The following is an 18,103-nucleotide window of genomic DNA, read 5'->3' as shown; positions in this document are numbered from 1 at the left end:
ACACTAGCAACTGGTTATACATTTTCCTTGACCCACTATGATCCAAAATGACATTAGTAGCTGAGACCAAGAGCTAGCAAGTTGACCCTGATGTAGATCCCTGCGCCATGATGGTCCAAGCTGCTGATGCTTGTGTTTACTTTCAGTCGGATTTAGAGGCAAAAATCATGTTTATTTGGAAAGCTGTAGGAGGCTCGTGCAGCTTGCCCTGGCATACTTTGCTTTGCATGACTCCTCGTTTCCCTTAATCCCCTAATTTCCCCTAATCCCCAAAACACACCAGGTTGAAATATACCCGAATTTTTTTATGCTGGCAGAAATAAAAGGGTGTATTTACTCTAAAAACACTCACAGAAGAAAGTAGGTAAGAAAAAGTAAGCAACAAAATCCATGTGAAAATCAGATTCAGCAAATAGATACCAGCTCTAGCTTCATATTGAACACGCAGACATCAGATTGATATCCATTTTCTCATCTCACTCTCAGAAAGAAATCAAGAAAGAATATTTCTCAAACTGTTGAACTATTTCTTTAAGCTACACTAGCTAAATGCTAAATTAGCTAAAATTGGTTAAAAGCTGCACCTTCATGGTTTTGGAAGAATGGAAATTTCCACAAATTATTAAAGCTGTAGGTGTAAGTCAAAGATCAACTCTCCTGCTCAAACTCTGATCCCATTTTGATTATGATCTTGAAAAGTCACTGGCCACACCTTGACAATCTGCTTTTATTCTGAGAATGTAACTTTTCTTATCTTCATACAGAGGTTTCCTGCTCATTCCATAGTTTTATTCAGTGATGAGTAAACAGAAGTTAAATACGCTAAAATAAATTATTGGATGTAGTTCCTTCTTAATATACAGAATGAATACCCTTATTACATTCTCTGATTTATTCTTTCAGCAGCACAACATCATACAACAGCACACTCTGAGGAGGAAGATTAAGCATCTTCTCCTCCATCTTAAAAAAAAGCCAACTTCCTCTGTATCTCATTTCCTCTCCCCACATTTGGTCCTTGATTGCGCCACATAACAATGAAAAATTCAGCAGTAGGTAAGAGGCTCTTGTTTTTCTCCCAACATGAATTATTGCCTGCTCTAATACACATTCCAGACTCACGCCTCACATTTACACTCTGTCTGGATATATGCTCATTTCCTTTGCATAATATTTCAACTAATGGGAAACTAATGGAAGCATTCTACTTGAAGCCACCTCTTAAAGCAAGACATGCTTCCCATTAAGTGCTGCCCAGTCACAGTCTGTCCGCAGGGGCCAGCATAAATATAGCTATGTAGGACTATAGGCCTAAACAGGAAACCATTGGGTATTCAACAAAGTTCCGCAACGGTGGTTCCGACTGAAAACACATCTGTTCAGACTGAAAAATCATTCAGACTGCTCCGTGGCCCATATCTCTTACTGTTTCTAAATGTAGAATGTCTTGAAGCAGTTGTTTAAATGTAATGTAACGAGAACCTACCGTGTCAACTTCAAAACATAAAACTGCATGTACGAAGAATACTCACAAAAAGTGTACATGCGCCCAAAAGCCAAAAATGGCGTATACGCCAAAAAATATTCAGACTTACCAGAGCTGTAGGCAAGTTCCCTTTATAAATCAACTTGAAATGTGGCACATGTGAGCGAGCTCCTTGCCATAGTTGCCTATAAAGCCCCTCATTAATATGAATATGTATTGAATGCATGAAGAACAGGATGGAAAATTCCGACTGAAAAGCCACAAAACAAAATTTTACTCTATGTGACATTGACGTTCCTTTTGGTAAAGCTGAAGCATGTTGTTTGGTGGGGAAAAAACACACTTTTACGCCACGCTTGTTCACCGGAGGAAAGGGGGCACCGGGGCTCCACCCCTTTATAACCAATCTGCAGGAAGGGGCCTCCCTCCTGAGTAGTGACGTCACTGGCTGGAGGGACACACACACACACACACACAAGACGGCATGACCCAGGTACTAATTTGGATTCCCCGGTTAAAATAATAAACCAAATGCATTCCGCTTGTGTTTAAACATTTATTTAGGCTACACAAACAGTCCACTCACTTAATGAGGCTGCCGATGAGTTAAAAGAAATATGACTTGTTTTATGTGACACACACTGAAATATTTCTTTCATAAAATAGTGTTATATTTTCCATAACGTGTTTTTACAAGCAGCGCATCACATCCACAAGCTAGCGCACAGCGTTTGGCTCGATAAGGCAACGAACATCTGATAACAATAGGCTACATAAAATGCACTCGTATTTGCTCGACTGAAAAACAGCATCAATTTAACTGGAATTTATCCTCCTGTTCACCTTATTTATGAGAATAAATTGCACTGCATGCAAGTATAGCCAATTTATTAATATGATTCCCCATTAAACTGTTCAGCATATTTGAGTGTTTGGTGTTCTTTTGCAGAAACAGATATCTCCGTTTGTTTTTATGATCCTAAATCTGATTCTTTTTGTGCGCAGCAAATGATCTTAAATGATTTTTTTCCCCACACTTGTGGGAAAATCTAAATCAAACGGTGTTTGTTTATTCAGAAAGGCTTTAAGCCTTTAATACTCAGAGGCAAGCTACTTGGAAAATGTAGTGAGCTAAGCTACTAGCTACATTAAATGAAGCTTAACTACACAGAAGCTACCCCCCCAGTGAAATGTAGCAAGAGAGTTGCGACAGAAACATGGCAAAAGTAGCTTAGTTAACTCATATATATATACACACACACACAGTATAGGCCTAGTTTATATTGAACCAACTTCATTCCACAGTAGCAATAGAAGAAAGACTAAAAACCTGCTCCAAACAGTGTGTGTGTGCAGAGAGAGCTAAATCAGACACACACAAACTCTCCTACTTACTGCCATATCATTGCAGCTAAATGTATTTCCTCATGCAACAAACGGAGAACCATTATTGTTTGTATAAAGTAACTTAATTATCACATTATTAATTGCTTATACATTTTTTATTGTTTATATGTGAATTAGTGCTCTGGCAACATTGCAACCTAAACAACCTAAACATTCATGGCAATGGGCGAGAAAGAGAGAGAGAGAGATCTCTCATGGAAACAGGTTTCTGCCACTACATATCAAAGTTTCCTCTCACTAGAGGAAGAGGTGTCCAGGCTGGACCCTGATCCTTGTCACAAGAGGTGTTACAACAACTATCACAATAGAAAGTGAACTCTATCGCGTGTGTCTTTATTCCCCTGCAGCAAAGTCGCAGCCTAAGGATCAGTACGTGATGTCACCATCACAGGAAGCACTTCTGCCGGCTGCACATACAGGTCCGTGTGTGGCGGTGGCGTCACTTACTGATCCTTCAGTAACGCTTGAGAAAATGTAGCGTGTGTGGAAGCTACTCGGCCAATAAAAGAGCTTCGTTACTGAAAAGCTATTTGATTCAGAAAATAGCGACGCTGCCACTAAGCTACTGAGAAATGTAGTTAAACTAGTAACAGCGCTACTTGTAGCGACGCTACTGCCCAACACTGCTCAGAGGTAATATTTCCATTTATTTTACACAATAGATAGTTACAATAGTAGGCTATATTCATTTTAAACCGTTTCATCCTTCTGCCATGTGAGTCGCCGTTTCTCATTTCTCCAGTTTATGTGTGTACGCATGGTTCAGAGTTTGCGTGGAGGACCGCACATTCTCCCGTCAAGTTTTTTTTTATAGATCACAACCTTTGCTTGGGAAGTGGTGCATGCACGTTTCCAGCCCTGTTTTGCACCGTTTATAAATGAGACCCCAGCGTGCTCGAAATGTCAAAAGATCAAGCTGACACTATCCTTAAAACAAGTTGTTTCTTTGGGTTTGTTACTGTCCTAAATATGTCATTTTAGAGACACAGTTCTGTGCTGGAAAGAATTAAATTTTTAAAAAGATGTTTCATACAGTACAATAAATAGCTGACTCAGTTAAAAAAAATTGTTGCAGTTCTAGTGTGGCTTTCACATTTCAGAACCTCATTTCCTAAAGAAAATGCAATAAAACCAAACTGGAAGCAAGAAAATCTCATCTCAAGGAAACCTATCTCACACTACAATCACTCTTCATTTAACACAACATAGATAAGGTGTTTTCGAGGCAATACCAAGCATTTCTAGCAATGACTTATACAATAGGTGCTTTTCCGCAGTAGATCCTGTCATTGCAAGGGGACATTCCTGTTTGGTTTTGTGCTGCTTGTCCCCACCATGTCAGCCTGAGGAGACAATCCGGAGCTGACATTTTGGGGTCAGTATGCATACTTCCTAAGAAAGAGCCCTCAAATTTCCAAGAAACAAAGTGTGCTTGCAGTGGTCTGCCCACTGCTTAAATATTAATCTTAAATAAAAGCCAATCCCTGATGATCTGTTTCCAAGCAGCCACATTACACACTCCCCTCCTGGAAAGCCAGCAGAAATAGCAGAAATAGAAGCTAAATTAAAACCGGCGTTCCTGTTTTATTAGTGGTATAAATAGCATTTTGCATTCCAGCCCTCTGCTCTGTCATGTCCCAGACCACCAACCTCACTGGATCAGCTGGGTGTTTCAATATAACAACACTGCCAGCTATTCTCTGCCATTTGGCCTCCACACTGTGTCATTTGACTTAAAATGGGAGTGTCCGGTGTATATTAGAGAAATACAAATTACTTGTGGGTGTCTGTAAATCGATATGAACTTATTTGTTTGGCGTAAATTGTCAACAATTATAGTAATATGTATTAGATCAAACATTTGCTGGTTAAAGTTCCTTAAATGTGAGGTTTGACTGCTCCTCAGTGTAAATTGGATCCAGATATTGGTCAGACACAACAAGAAATTTGAAGATGTCACCTTAGAACTTGACATGAGCGTTTGTTTACGTTACATTGCACTTGAGGATGCTGATGCCCAAACAGGCTGTACCTCAAATGCCTGCTATTTTATTAATTGTTTCAGCCCCTTGTTACTATTTGACATTTTCTTGTCCATCCATCTCACTGATGTGCACCTCATTTGCAGAATTTTACTGCCCATAGAGAAAGCATACCACCTTCTGCTGGACAAGCTGGCCAACTTCCGGGTTAGCCTTATGCTAACTTGAAGGGGGATAAAATAATTGTCCCCATGTAGGCTTTCCAAATGTTATGGATCAAATTCTGATCCATTCCGGTGCAGTTGTGATACTAATGGAAGCATTTTTCTTGAAGCCATGCTTCTCACTAAGTGCTGCCCTAGTCACAGTCTGTCCGCTTTACAGCGGCAAAAGTAGCAAAGGAGCAGGCTACGACAGAGCCCATAACATAAGCACAAATTGGCCAGTGAGCCCAGTCCCAGAACATCCACACAGCACAGTCTCATGTGCACTCTGAATCACACAGAGAGGGACAGTTAAGAGACACACAGGGCCGGACAGCCATAAAAACCTTATGGATGAGGCGGCCCACTGGGATTTGTCCCGGTATGCCAGATGGTCCAGTACACCAGTGAGTCAGCGTGTGGAGGTCAGGGTGGTGTAGTAGTCTGTAAACTTTGTGTCCTGTCACAAAAAAATCATGTTGGATATTTCTTTTCCATAACCATAGTCTGTCCTCGAGACTAACAATGTAGTGACTACAAAGAGTGGATATCCACAACTATAATAATTGATTTAAAAAATGTTGGCAAAAACATCACCCAGGGTTTTGCCAAATAATCCAACGTTGGTCTGTCTGGAATTTCGTAGATTTAGGGGCAACACCATAAATAAAAAAACATGATTATGATTCACTTAAACAAACAAACCACACCTCTTTCTCTTACTGCCTCTTTCTGTCACTCTCTCCGTTTATGTGTCTGCTCTGTATGCAGACAATGTTGTTGTTGACGTAGCCTATCGAAACGATCAAAACCAATGTGCTGCTGAATAAAACAGCACCAACAGATTCACTTGCACGCTTTTACAAAACAATGGCATAAGTATGCATACATTAAACAAGAGACTGTCTCTCACTGTGTTTCACAGCAACAGTCAGGAACATATACTAACATTCTGTTTGCAGGGGCAGATTTGAAAGGTGAGGTAGAAAGGCAGGTCAGCGTAAGAAAAAACTAAATACAGTGACTGATGGGGCATTTTTAGGAGGGCATCAAACCCACACAGAGCGGCAACAACTACCAGTTTCTGCCTTAGTTTGGTGATATGGCTGAGATACTGTGCACTCTGCAAACCTCCCCTACATCAATATTTACATCAACATTTCGAGCTGGTTTCATGGAAGCAGTGATACTTTAGAGACACTCCTTTAAATCAGACTTTTCAATAACACAACCTTTTATTCCCAGAAGCGTAATCCATATCTGCCAGCCCTTGTTCTAAAATCGTAAGATCCTGCACTTTCTTGACCTTCAGCTCTGACATTTTGTGCATCCCTTTATGACTATGTGATCTTCACAGGCACACAGTTGTCTTTGTTGTGAGAAAATCAACGACTGGATGAAAAACTTACAGTGAATAGGGTAAGGATTATGAGGTGGAAGAACCACCTGAGGTCAGGACTCCATTTTCACACCTCTGCAGTGCCTGGGGCTCCGAACACATCTTCCCTGTCACAACCTCCTGTGGGAAGACATACAGAGTGCATTTAAGCAATCAATCACTGTCCATGCACTTGCCTGGTAGACTCTCAATTCAAATTATATTGAAGTGGTTGCATCATTTTTCATTGCATTCTACAAATGTCTGTCTGCACACAGTGCAGTTGAAAGTTCATGACGCTCTCTTCTCCTTTTGGCATAGCCTATTCCACTTCAGAGTCTTCAGCCATAGCATGAAATGACAAGCTAAAAAACACATTTGTGCAGAGTGAACAGTCTTGGAAACTTGAATACCAGTCTTAACACATCTGCCTTGATCAGAGACTCAAACTGTGTACAAACTCTTCAAACTGCATAGCATTAGTTTGGAACTTTTAATATGCAGAAACTAGTGAAATTTGGTATGATGGTATGGTATGAGCAATCATTGCAGCAACCCATAAGTCTTTGAAAGGACACATGGCATGAAACCACAAAGTTAAGACCCCTTACTCTCTGCAAAGACAAAGGACAAAGATTGTTTACATGTACATCACAGGTTACACTTGGACATCAAAATGTAAATTAATAGCATTGTGACACAATGTTGGGCGGCGCAGTGGTACAGTGGTTAGCACTGTCGCCTCACGGCAAGAAGGTCGCAAGATTGAACCTTGGTCGTCCCCGGCCTTTCTGTGTGGAGTTTGTATGTTCTCTGGGTGTTCCGGCTTCCTCCCACCGTCCAGAGACATGCAGACTAGGTTGATTGGTGACCCTAAATTGTCCTCAGGTGTGAGTGTGAGCGTGACTGGTTGTTTGTCTATGTGTGGCCCTGCGATGGACTGGCGACCTGTCCGTCGCCCGATGGCAGCTGGGATTGGCTCCAGCCCCCCGCGACCTTGTAAGCAGGACAAGCGGTTGATGGGACGCAATATTCATCTGTCCATGCATGATGAAGGCCCTTCATCCAAACAGTGCCTCCAAATAAAATTATGGCACGCAAAAATGGTGCAGAAAACATATACGGAAAAGCTGTTACTCACACAGGTGGTGGTAAGTAGTAGTATGAAAACAATGCTCAGAGCTTATTACACACTTGGTAAAGGGCAGTTTTATCCATCTGGATGAATTATACTTTCTAATTCTTGTGGTGGCTTTTCTATATTTCATAATAATTACAAGGTTGCGGCCAATTCTCCAGTGCACTGCAGTGTGTGTTATTTGTTATAATACCATGGGAGCAGCATTACTTCATCTGTATTGTTCTGCTTCTGATTTCATCGACAGCTGATTTTGCCCCTCATCGAGCATGTGTCACAAGCGTTTATAGTAAGTCTGAAGACATCAGCGTTAATTTGAATATTGTGGATACCTGCAAATTGCAATTCTTTTTAAATACAAAACCATAGCTTCTGTACAAAAACTGGCTCGAGGCGACATCCTTGCAACCCACTCTCAAAACGCTGTAACACTTGCAGATTTCAGCTCAGCAGTGAGTGGAGTGCACAAATAGAAGAGAAAAGTGAGATACTTTCTCAGAGCATGAGGCAAGCCTGCTGTGCTAGACTCACACTGGCTCTATTAGTAGGGCTGCACAATTATGGCCAAATGATAATCAAGATTAGATCACAATTGTCATGATTATTGATTGACTGGTCCTTAAAGTGCATCATCTCCTATTTTGTCCTTTTTGTGCTTCTACCTACGGCTTCTACTCTGCTTACCAGCAACCGCTCGCTGTGACCCAGTTTTGTTCGGTTGTCTGCAGGCTGCATTTCCCACAGGGAGCATTTCAGAATCAGGGCGTTTTGCCTGATTTTGCTGACATGTTTAGATTTTGCTGATTTGGCCCTATCTGTTAGTTGACAGAGGGTCACAGGAGGCAGTGCTATGCATCAGTGGACATTGCAGGCTGTGATACAAACCAGCAGCACCAAACTCTGACAGAGTCCGCTACCAGGAGAAACACAGCATTAAGAAATTCTCATCATCAGCCAGGAAGCCATCAGTCACAGTAAAGTGAGCCCTGCTCATTAGGACCCACAAGCTACTTAGTTCCCACTAGTTTAATGCCCACAGCAGGCCTTGCTCAATATGGATTATGATTTCTGATTGCATTATCGTCTGTTCCAAGGAGCAGTCTCAACTCTCTAATTAATGTTGTGAGCACAGGATGTTCATCCTTACCACACATTCAATCTGACTAAATACAATGACCAACAAAGACACAATTTACAGCTTTCACTTCAAATCTACTTAATGCTGAACATCAGAAATAAGGTTTTTTTTAGTTTTAGTTTTATATAAGTTTCATAACTACATTGAGGAACAACGTCTCACAGTCATCCCATTTCCGCGCAAAAAGTACTTAGGTACACCTTTTCCGTTCACTTCCCCTTTGACGCCGTTGTCACGTTGTCCTTCCTGCCAAACCTCTTTTGCTTGAATACAGGAGCAACGGGGGCTCTTTCCATTAATCTATGAAGAGATGGCTCCCCCTCTCAGAGTCTCGACTCCCTTGGTTCCCATCTATCCCCCTGCCATCAGCAGACACCAGACCATCTTCATACTCCTCCATCCCAGACCCTTTTCCAGCCCTCCTACATCATCTTGGCTCTCCTCCATCCATAACACGCAATAAACTATTCTAAATCCATATCTTACTGGCGTGGTCTTTGTTAGTGCATGTGACTTCAGCAGCAGCTTCTATTATGGGACTGCAGGAACCCTGATGCCTGATTCTCTGCTCTACTTCTAATTCTCTGTCTCCACATACCCTTTCTCGCTCTGGCTTTCTCAAAGCTTTCTTTTCCCTCCTGTTTGCTTTCTCTCTGTATTAATATTATATATTTCTCCCTTTCATTTCACACCCAGCCAACCTGCACACCAAGACGTGTATGTCTAAATGCAACCCTACTGCCCAACAAGAATGATTGTATTGGAAAGTTCTTTGAAACCCTAAATTACGCTCAATAAAACCTTTTTTTAACATCCAATGCCAACATGTTGAAAATTCTTTCTTTCCAACATATTTGCCAAGAGTCCCTATGGTATGGTTAAGGTTAGGAAAAGGTGCCAGAAGGTCTCTACAAATGGACACAATTACTGTTAGCATGTTCTCTGTAAATAGAGAACAACTGTGTTCCTAATCAAAGTTACATGACCATCCTGTGAGACACCCCAGAAGCTAGCAGCTAGCAGCTGCTCTGCCAAGAGGTTACATCACCTGTGTGCCACTCTGCCAGCTCAACAGTGAATCACTGTGCCATCTTTATTCCTGTTAAGTTATCTGTCCATCACACCAACAGTGTACAATGATCTACTGAGAAATTCTGGAAGCAGTGACATTGGAACAGCAAATTAACGTTTTCAGCCATCTTTATCACCATATGAAGTTACAACAAAAGGTATATTGACACATTAATTAGGCTACTGCACCATCACCCAGCAGCTGAATGGTGATGTTACTGTTTTATGCAAGTACAGTTTAAAATCAAATAGTCTGACTGGCTGTGAGTGCAGGAGCTGTACATCTATGTAGCATAAATATGCAACGTATTTACTCTTCAAATATTTGATTCAGTAGCTTCAGGAAGGCGTTTTAGTAAAATGTGAAGGTATAGTTGGGAAAACAACTGCCAACATTTGCTCTTATCTATAAAATATATCATATATTTAGCTAGCTAAAGTACTATTAAAACAGTACCCATTAGCTATTCTAAAACTATATTCCTACTAAGTTAATGCAGTTCATTTTCTATGCTGGCATGTTTTGCATTTGTGAATGGGAAACCAGATGGAGGGATTATCACAGGCAGCAGCATCAGCACTAAATTTCACACTCCTATTACTGCTTTTACCATCATGTGTCACACTCTGATTTATCATCAGTGAGTCATGTTTCACAGGCAGTTTTGTTCATAAAGTTCTTAATCGCCCTGTCCCCCAATGCCCCCTTTATCTGGTTTTGCACAAACAACTTAAACAGAAACATAACCCAGGTCTGCCTGGAACATCATGTTAAAGGGACCCTGTGTGACTGCAAACAATACAGTGGCATGTTATGTCATGATTCGGTGCTATATAAGAAAACATGCTGAAGCAGGCCCTTGTGTACAAGCAGTACAGCACATCTTGGTTCAAAGAATAACTGCATGCTTTGCTTTTAGTTACTTCTTTATTAAAACATGCCATTTCACATCTATTTTTTTCTATCCATGACCTAGTTGAAAGCCGCAGTGAGGCAGCCAGTCTCAGCCGACGGTGCACTCACGCCCCGGCAACAATATTGGTAACAGTTACCACTTTAAAATAGGAAGGCACCCAGCAGTGTGGTGTAATGTACTCTGTAATTACATGATATGGCCACTACCGGTGAAGCCTGAATTTAGATACCTATTACTCTCTTATTTATTCTTTCTCTCCCTGCCCTCAACAGCTGACTATGGGCTTTCTTGCCTAGTTTTTCAATTAGGTTTCACCACGTTCAGCTTAGCCAATCATGAAGTCAGTATCACACTCCTCCACCCCATTCACCTCCTGCTCACCAGATCCAGGCCCAGTTCAGCTCAGCAGAAGCCTTCCCCTCTTCTCGTCCAGATCCCCAGCATCTTTGCCAATAAGGACTTTGTTACTACCCATGGAGTGCCTGGAGTTTACTCGCGGAGCGCTTGTCTGCCCGTCTGTTCACATTGGGAACGCAGTGACGGATCCAAGCAGTTATGCAGGCGAAGCGTCGCTCCCCATCTGAAAAGGCCTTGAGACGCGCCTGATGGCTGCTATATTATTGCAGCCGCTGGTCAAGTTGGCAATTAACGGCAGGACAAAACGGCCCTCGGCCCACCGAGTCATTTCCCGGTGCTTCTGATGGCTAGGCCGCTTGTGGGATAGGGAAAGCCAAAGGTTAATTGCAAACTCTGGTCTCCTGCATGAAAGTCAGTCACACAATATGCTCATCCTCCACCCAGACTGCCATTCCCCTACCTTATATGTACCACCTATGTTTAGCCACTACCTTGATATACTGAGGGTACGCTACTTCCTGCACTGACACTGACTGCTGTCCCAGCAACAATGTGTGACTTTATGATTGCCTAATCTGACACTGTGACCATCTCAAAAGACAATAATAGATTAATAGTCTGATCCTGGCATCAAAGATTTGTTCATTCGCATACTGATCACCTCAGATGACATGACGAATGCAGCGGTAGTTTAGCAGGGTGTCCCAGTACAATGACAAAGGACAGAAAGACCGCTCGACATGTTCAAGATACACTATAGACTTCACATTCATCCGTACAGACGTACTGTAACTGCATTTTTGCACAGGGATAAATGTTAAAATTATGTATGCAAGGCAGCGTGTTTCACACTAAGCAGTGTCACGAACAGACAGACTGTTTACCCATTCAGTTTAGAGAAGACCTGCAGTACTCTTTGACAACACAGTTCCCCGAGATCTCCTTCTATTAGCATTTGACCTTCCCTGTGAGTAGGTGGTTCATGCGCACTGCAGCTCACTATTTAAGTCCTATTCAAATCCAATGCACTAGATTAAATATATGGCTTACAACTGCATTCACACAGAACACTACCTTGGATCCTGCCCTCCATTAATAAACTCTAGGCTATTTTGAGACTGAACGAAAATGAGATGTGAAGGATGGAATGACTTTTTTTGCGTGCGGACAAAAACTGAATCAGCTGACATTAATTAGCCAACAACATCCGCTCATCCGCTCCATAATTCGTTTAAATCTTGTACTCTGATGCAACTTTGCATGTAATCCAAGTCCTCTGTGGGAAATGGCTTAAGTCAAAGAATGTTTTTTGATTGAACCAGACAACAGACAATATGTGAGAAGATGATGCAGATGATAATAAATACATTAAGCTAGTTGTGTGATATCAATGCAGGGAGATGGCTGTGACACCCCAATAAGCAAAACTCCCACGGGCATCTCGTGCCTCCTATCGATCTCCATCAGCAGCAGCGGCCTATCATCCGCCAGGCAGTGTCAGCCACTTGCCTAATTGGGAGAAAAACACATGGGCAAAGTGGCACAGATCTCATTGTGTCTTTGATCCATAAAACATGATGAGTTCAATTCCCGTCTCTTCTATCATTAACTTAATCAACATGCCAGGATATGAATACATCATTAGGCAAGAAAATGCAAAGTGAAAACACAAAAGGGAATGATTTCCTGGAGTAAATTTGCATGCACATGCTGGCTTGGGTGAAACGTCTTTGACACTGAAGGGATCTTTTTCCCTCCTTCCCTCCACACATACACAGCTGCAGCCTAAAGGTCAGAGCCCACGGCTAATTACTGGAATGTTGCCAATGTGTGTGTGTGTGTGTGTATATGTGTGTGTGAGAGAGAACAGTAAACAAGTGATACTCTCCCCTTCCCATTCAACAACCCAACTATTAACACCTCCAACACTGCACTTAACCTCCAGCTGTTTCACAGAGGCTGTGGTAGGACTGGGCAGATGCCACTGTGTCTGTATCAATTAGTAGCACTGTGCACCAGTAGAATAGCAGGCATGCATGGTATGCCTCAGTACGGTTTATACTAGAAAATGTTTACATTAGGCGATGTCTACATTGAAACATCGGGATGGACGATGGCATCGGGGGGAATAGCGGTCGTCTTATGTGCATGTGTTCACTCGCACAGACTTTAAAAAGCTTGGTAGCCGATGACGTCACAAGTCACGGTGTATATTTTACAAGCAGGGACCAGGTAAAGCAGCAGTGAACACACAGGGGCCAGATGTTGGTTTCGGTTGTTTGATAGGTTGTGTCATTAACAAGCCCACAAGCGGCTCACCTACTGCTGTGATAATGGATCGTGGGTGGAAAAATACGGAAAAAAGACGAGTTCGGTGTCTTTTAGACGACTTTATAAAAGGTAAGAAAGTGGAGTAGACAGGCGAGGGGGGGGAGACAGAGAGAGGCGGGGCAAGCCTTTACAACCCTATAATGTACCAATAAACCAATCTGTAAACGCAGCAATCTGGAGACCTCGACCGGTGACCCCTGTGGTTCTCAATCAAGCATACACATCTGTCATCTGTGGAGGATCATTCTTGCCAGAAAAAGAATTTGACTTTTTTGTTTTATTTGTAGGGTGAAAGTCATAATTAACTTTTTAAATTACAATTGTGAATGAGAGTGTTTTATTTCATGACAATTGAGAATTTGGACCAGATAATCCATCATTTTGTCTTAGTATTTTAAAAGTTTGACTTAATATATAGGTATATATAATGAGTATCATGAGCATTTTTATTTTTATCATCATTGCTGACATTAATCCTTTTTTGCCTTTCCTGGCATTAAAGGATAATTTTGGTAATTTTGAACCTGGACTTTATTTTTGCATATTTCGGGGTCCAAATGACGAATAGGTGCAAAACGTTTTGGAATCTATGCAGTAGGTGGCTTTAGCAGTCAGCCGCGAACCAGCTGCAGTGGCTGCAACATATCCCATAAAGATTTTGTCCACAAAGCCATCTACTGCACGGATTCTAAAACATTTTGTACCTAGTAGGAATTTAGCAAATATTGCAAATTACATTTAGCTGACACAAAGCAATTTAGAATTGCTATATATGTCAGAGGTCTCACACCTCCGGGCCTGCTAGGGGCTAAGTGTGTTAATCAGGGACACATTGACAGATGTCAGAGTGGGAACTGAACCCAGGTTTCTCACACCAAAGGCATGTGTCTTACCCACTGCCCTATCACCATCCAAAATATGTGCAAATAGGGCCCAAGTTAAAGAAAACAAAATTACACTTGAATGGGATTTGGATTGCAAGAGTAAGAATGAACTATAAATTATTGTGCTTTAAAATCTCTTATAATCTGTCACAACTTCTGAACGCTGAACTTGCTGGTCTACTGCTGATTCAGTTGGTTAGTTAGTTTGTATTATTTTGTGACTTTTTTGGTTTAAAAGTGTTAGTAATGAACATAACTAACAAACTAACTAACTGATCGAGCCAGTGGTAGAGCAGAAACTCTGCTAGGTAAAATTATAGAGAGCGATTTAAATTGCTTAGCTTCGGCCTCTTACTCATGTCTCCTTCTCCAAACTGGGTGCCATCTACTGCAGTGATAAAACGACTATGGATAAGTATGGTTGATTGTTTTTGTTTTCCCCACTGTACAGAAATATTTAACAAACATGACTTCTGTGTACCCTAAAACCTCTAGTAATTGTTTTTCCTTTAAATGTAATTTGTGGCTCAATAAAGAAGACTGTAACCCAGTGTATCGTTGCTCTGCTCAAATCTAACAATACAAGACTTATTTGTAGTAGTATAAACATCACCAGAGCATAGTGGCAGTAGTAAAGGTCAAACTCTGTCTCTGAATCCTGAGCTTCACAGGTTGCTGTCCATACTTTGGACTGGCTCCATATGCAGTGGCAGATGGTTGCCCCCTTTCAGCAGCAGACTGATATCCATACCTAGCCTCTCTGCATGTCCTGGGCCAGCTAACTGCTGCCATGCTGTCAGTGGGCAGGTGATAGTCGGTTGGCAAACCAATGACTGAATGAGTGAATCAGCTCAGTCATCACTGGATCAGATCAACAGCCAGAACCTGTGCTGGGTTTGTTTCATAGGGCTAAACTGAAACTTTGCTGATTTAAACCTGTTAACCTGGATTATTTAAGCAACATACAAAAAAAGACCGCCATGACAGAGATCTAAGAGAATCCAACACAAAAAGTAAAACTTTCTTGACTGAGGGAGGTAACCTCTTGGCAATAGGAAAAACAACTACAATGTGGATCTGCTGTAGAGTGCAAAATCTGTGCGGTGGATGGGTTGTTAACCAAGCACATTAATGATTTAAAATAGGGAAAACAACTTGCCATAATAGTGGCTTCTGGACAGAAAACAAAATATGGAAAAAGGCATTTCAGGACCAGGCCTTCATGAGTGTGTTTAACAGAATGGGGAAAGCACAGCCTGTGTATACACTACAAGATGGCTGATATCAATTATTAATGTAAATTATCCAATGAGAGGTAGACACACAGGTGGTCAGCCCAAGAATAACAGAAAAACCTCAGAATAAAAGTACCCGACAAAATATGACATTATCAGTTACTACACAAAATACCATCACAGAAATAGTTAAGCAATAGCTCATGACAGGCCCTGACATATTGTGATTATATCACAGCTAAGAACCTCTGTACCTATGATATAATTTCAGTATGTCACGGTTACAGTAAGTATAGCAATAAAAAGTTTAGCCCATTTCTATTAACATGCACTAAGCATAAAGCATTATTCTGGCAAGAAAATGGGCCCTCCTGGCTGTCTACACATTGTTCAAGGCGGTTGCTATGCAACATACTAGTTATTTTATTTATATTTTTTTATTACATTGATTTTTATCTTCGACACCACAGATCACTTTTCTCTTTGGGTGATGATAGAGGGCTGGTGCGTCTGAGGGTAGGTGGGAGAGACATTTCTCTATAGATGAAACGGGGTAGAGAGGATCGTCAGGCTGTTCAAGCATGACTCCCATTGTGCTCTCTATGTTATTCTCCTGCAGGTCATTGTGATTCTTTGAATGCTCGTTGAAGGCCAGTGTTGCATACTTAAGCATGGATTCATCTCATTTGATGTTGAATGGCGTGGATTTGAGCTACTGATTACCCTCATTTCCACTACGCCTGAAGTGTAGTTGAACATCAGACTACCCTTTGTTTACTAGCCCCTCCGGAGTGTTGGTATCCAGCACCTTCTTTATCTTTACCATTTCTGACAGTGGCACAGAAATTTTGCAAAATTTCACTGACTCATTATTTGACTTTTCTCAGGGTTTAAAACTAAAACCTTCATCCTTACACCAATCTTCAAAGCATTTGAAGAACCATTTTTTTGACGGTGTTCTGTCTGTCTCATTTTTTTTCCAGTTCGCCAACCTCCTCTTTATGTATGCATGTCATCTTTTAGGTTCAGCAGGTGATTTTCCCCCTGGAGATATACATTGCTCAATACACTCCTCCATAGCTTGGCCACCATGGAGGTCAAAGTTGACCATAAATGTTTCCATTTTGTAGAGGTTTTGTAGCAGTTTGTTAGACTACTGTTTGTTCCTTCAAGGAGTGATCCTGAATTGTGTAAAGGAATCACAGGTCATAGCCACAGGTATATATTTTGTATACTTTATATACAGGTATATGCCATGGCTAACAACTAATCAAATTACTTGATTTGAGCAATCTGTTTTATAAAACAGAATTTACCACCTCATTGAAACTTTCTGGTCTTAAAAGAACTACAAAAAAGAACGTTCTAATACTAAATTCTTCATTAATTTCTCACAGATAGACAATAACCCTCTGAGATTAGAAATCCAGAAAGGCACTTTCCATTTTCTTAGAAAGTTAACGTCACCCCCTCAGTGACCTTATCAACAGCAATAAAAGAAAAACTCATCATTGAATGTTTGGCATTTAAAATATTTCTGGCATCTGGGTGTTTCACATCTACCTTTTGAATGGAGCTCCTATGTTCTATGATCTTATAATTTACTATAATTTACCATTTCATGAATGTATACTTTAAATGCTTGTTTTTTAGGTAATTAGTCTATTTATATTTATAATTTCACCTCTGATTGGATGAGTTAACCTTTAAGTGTTCCTTGTAAATTTGCAATTGGCACATTTCCACACAGCTGAGGTGTGCATTGCAAAACAACAACTGGAACGTATGAAAAGACAGTGATAAGGCTCTCTGATAAAGCATAGCACAAGCTATGAGCAGGCCTTAATTTCCCCACATACTACACATACTACACATCCTGCCTACAATAATTTACCCCAATGTGGCCCTTCCTTTCCATTTTTCAAAAGAGAAGGATGATAATCTGGAGGTGAGCTTAAAATCTTTGGATTTGTGGTTAAGCCACGGCCAGTAGATGATTGAAGTATGGCTCCAGCACAGAGGATTGGAGCTTTCCAGGCAGGATATCTTTGCTTTGTGAACAGCACCACCTCTCCGTCTCTGGGAGGCCGATTGAAGCCACAAAACAGCTGTGGTCTGTATGGGTGGCATGGAACATCAGCCATCCACCCATTGTTATTCATTGCAGATGGCAACAGCAACACCATGGCTATGTTGCTAAGAAAATCTACATGTCTGTGGAGACGGCAGATCAAACCACAGGGACTCATCAACCTTGGGAACAGGAATAAATCAGCGATAAAGACGAGTTGTCCATTTGCTTTGTATTAACCAACCATTTGGCATGTCAGACACGTATACCTGGGCGAAAAGCAATCACAGACTCTGTCCATTGATTAAAACAAAGATGAGACTATGTCTTTGTCCAACCCTATCCACTCTCTGCTCCGGCTAATGGGATTCTCTGAGCCTCAGGACAGTTGTGGAGCTGTAATGAGTGACAGCTCTGCAGAGGAAATATTTGGTCATTTGGTATTTTGCTCACCTTTATCCTCACAACTCTGAGGAGGCTATGCACACTACCTCACAGTTTTCAC

General features: G+C 41.3%; 1 protein-coding gene across 1 annotated transcript in view; it reads right to left on the bottom strand.

Moving 5' to 3' along the window:
* Window positions 1-18,103, bottom strand: part of lrfn2b (leucine rich repeat and fibronectin type III domain containing 2b) — a 158,002-nt gene that overhangs the window by 75,335 nt on the left and 64,564 nt on the right. Inside the window, exon 3 of the mRNA XM_038727542.1 lies at window positions 6,488-6,597. The gene's annotated coding sequence lies outside the window, so the exon portion shown is untranslated. The remainder of the gene's footprint in view (window positions 1-6,487; window positions 6,598-18,103) is intronic.

This window comes from Micropterus salmoides, unplaced genomic scaffold, assembly GCF_014851395.1.
Source record: "Micropterus salmoides isolate LMB-PRFRI ecotype aquatic unplaced genomic scaffold, ASM1485139v1 Ms_hic_scaffold_18, whole genome shotgun sequence".
NCBI lineage: Eukaryota > Metazoa > Chordata > Actinopteri > Centrarchiformes > Centrarchidae > Micropterus > Micropterus salmoides.
The sequence above is the reverse complement of the archived record's forward strand: the minus strand, read 5'-3'. Positions and strand labels throughout refer to the sequence as shown.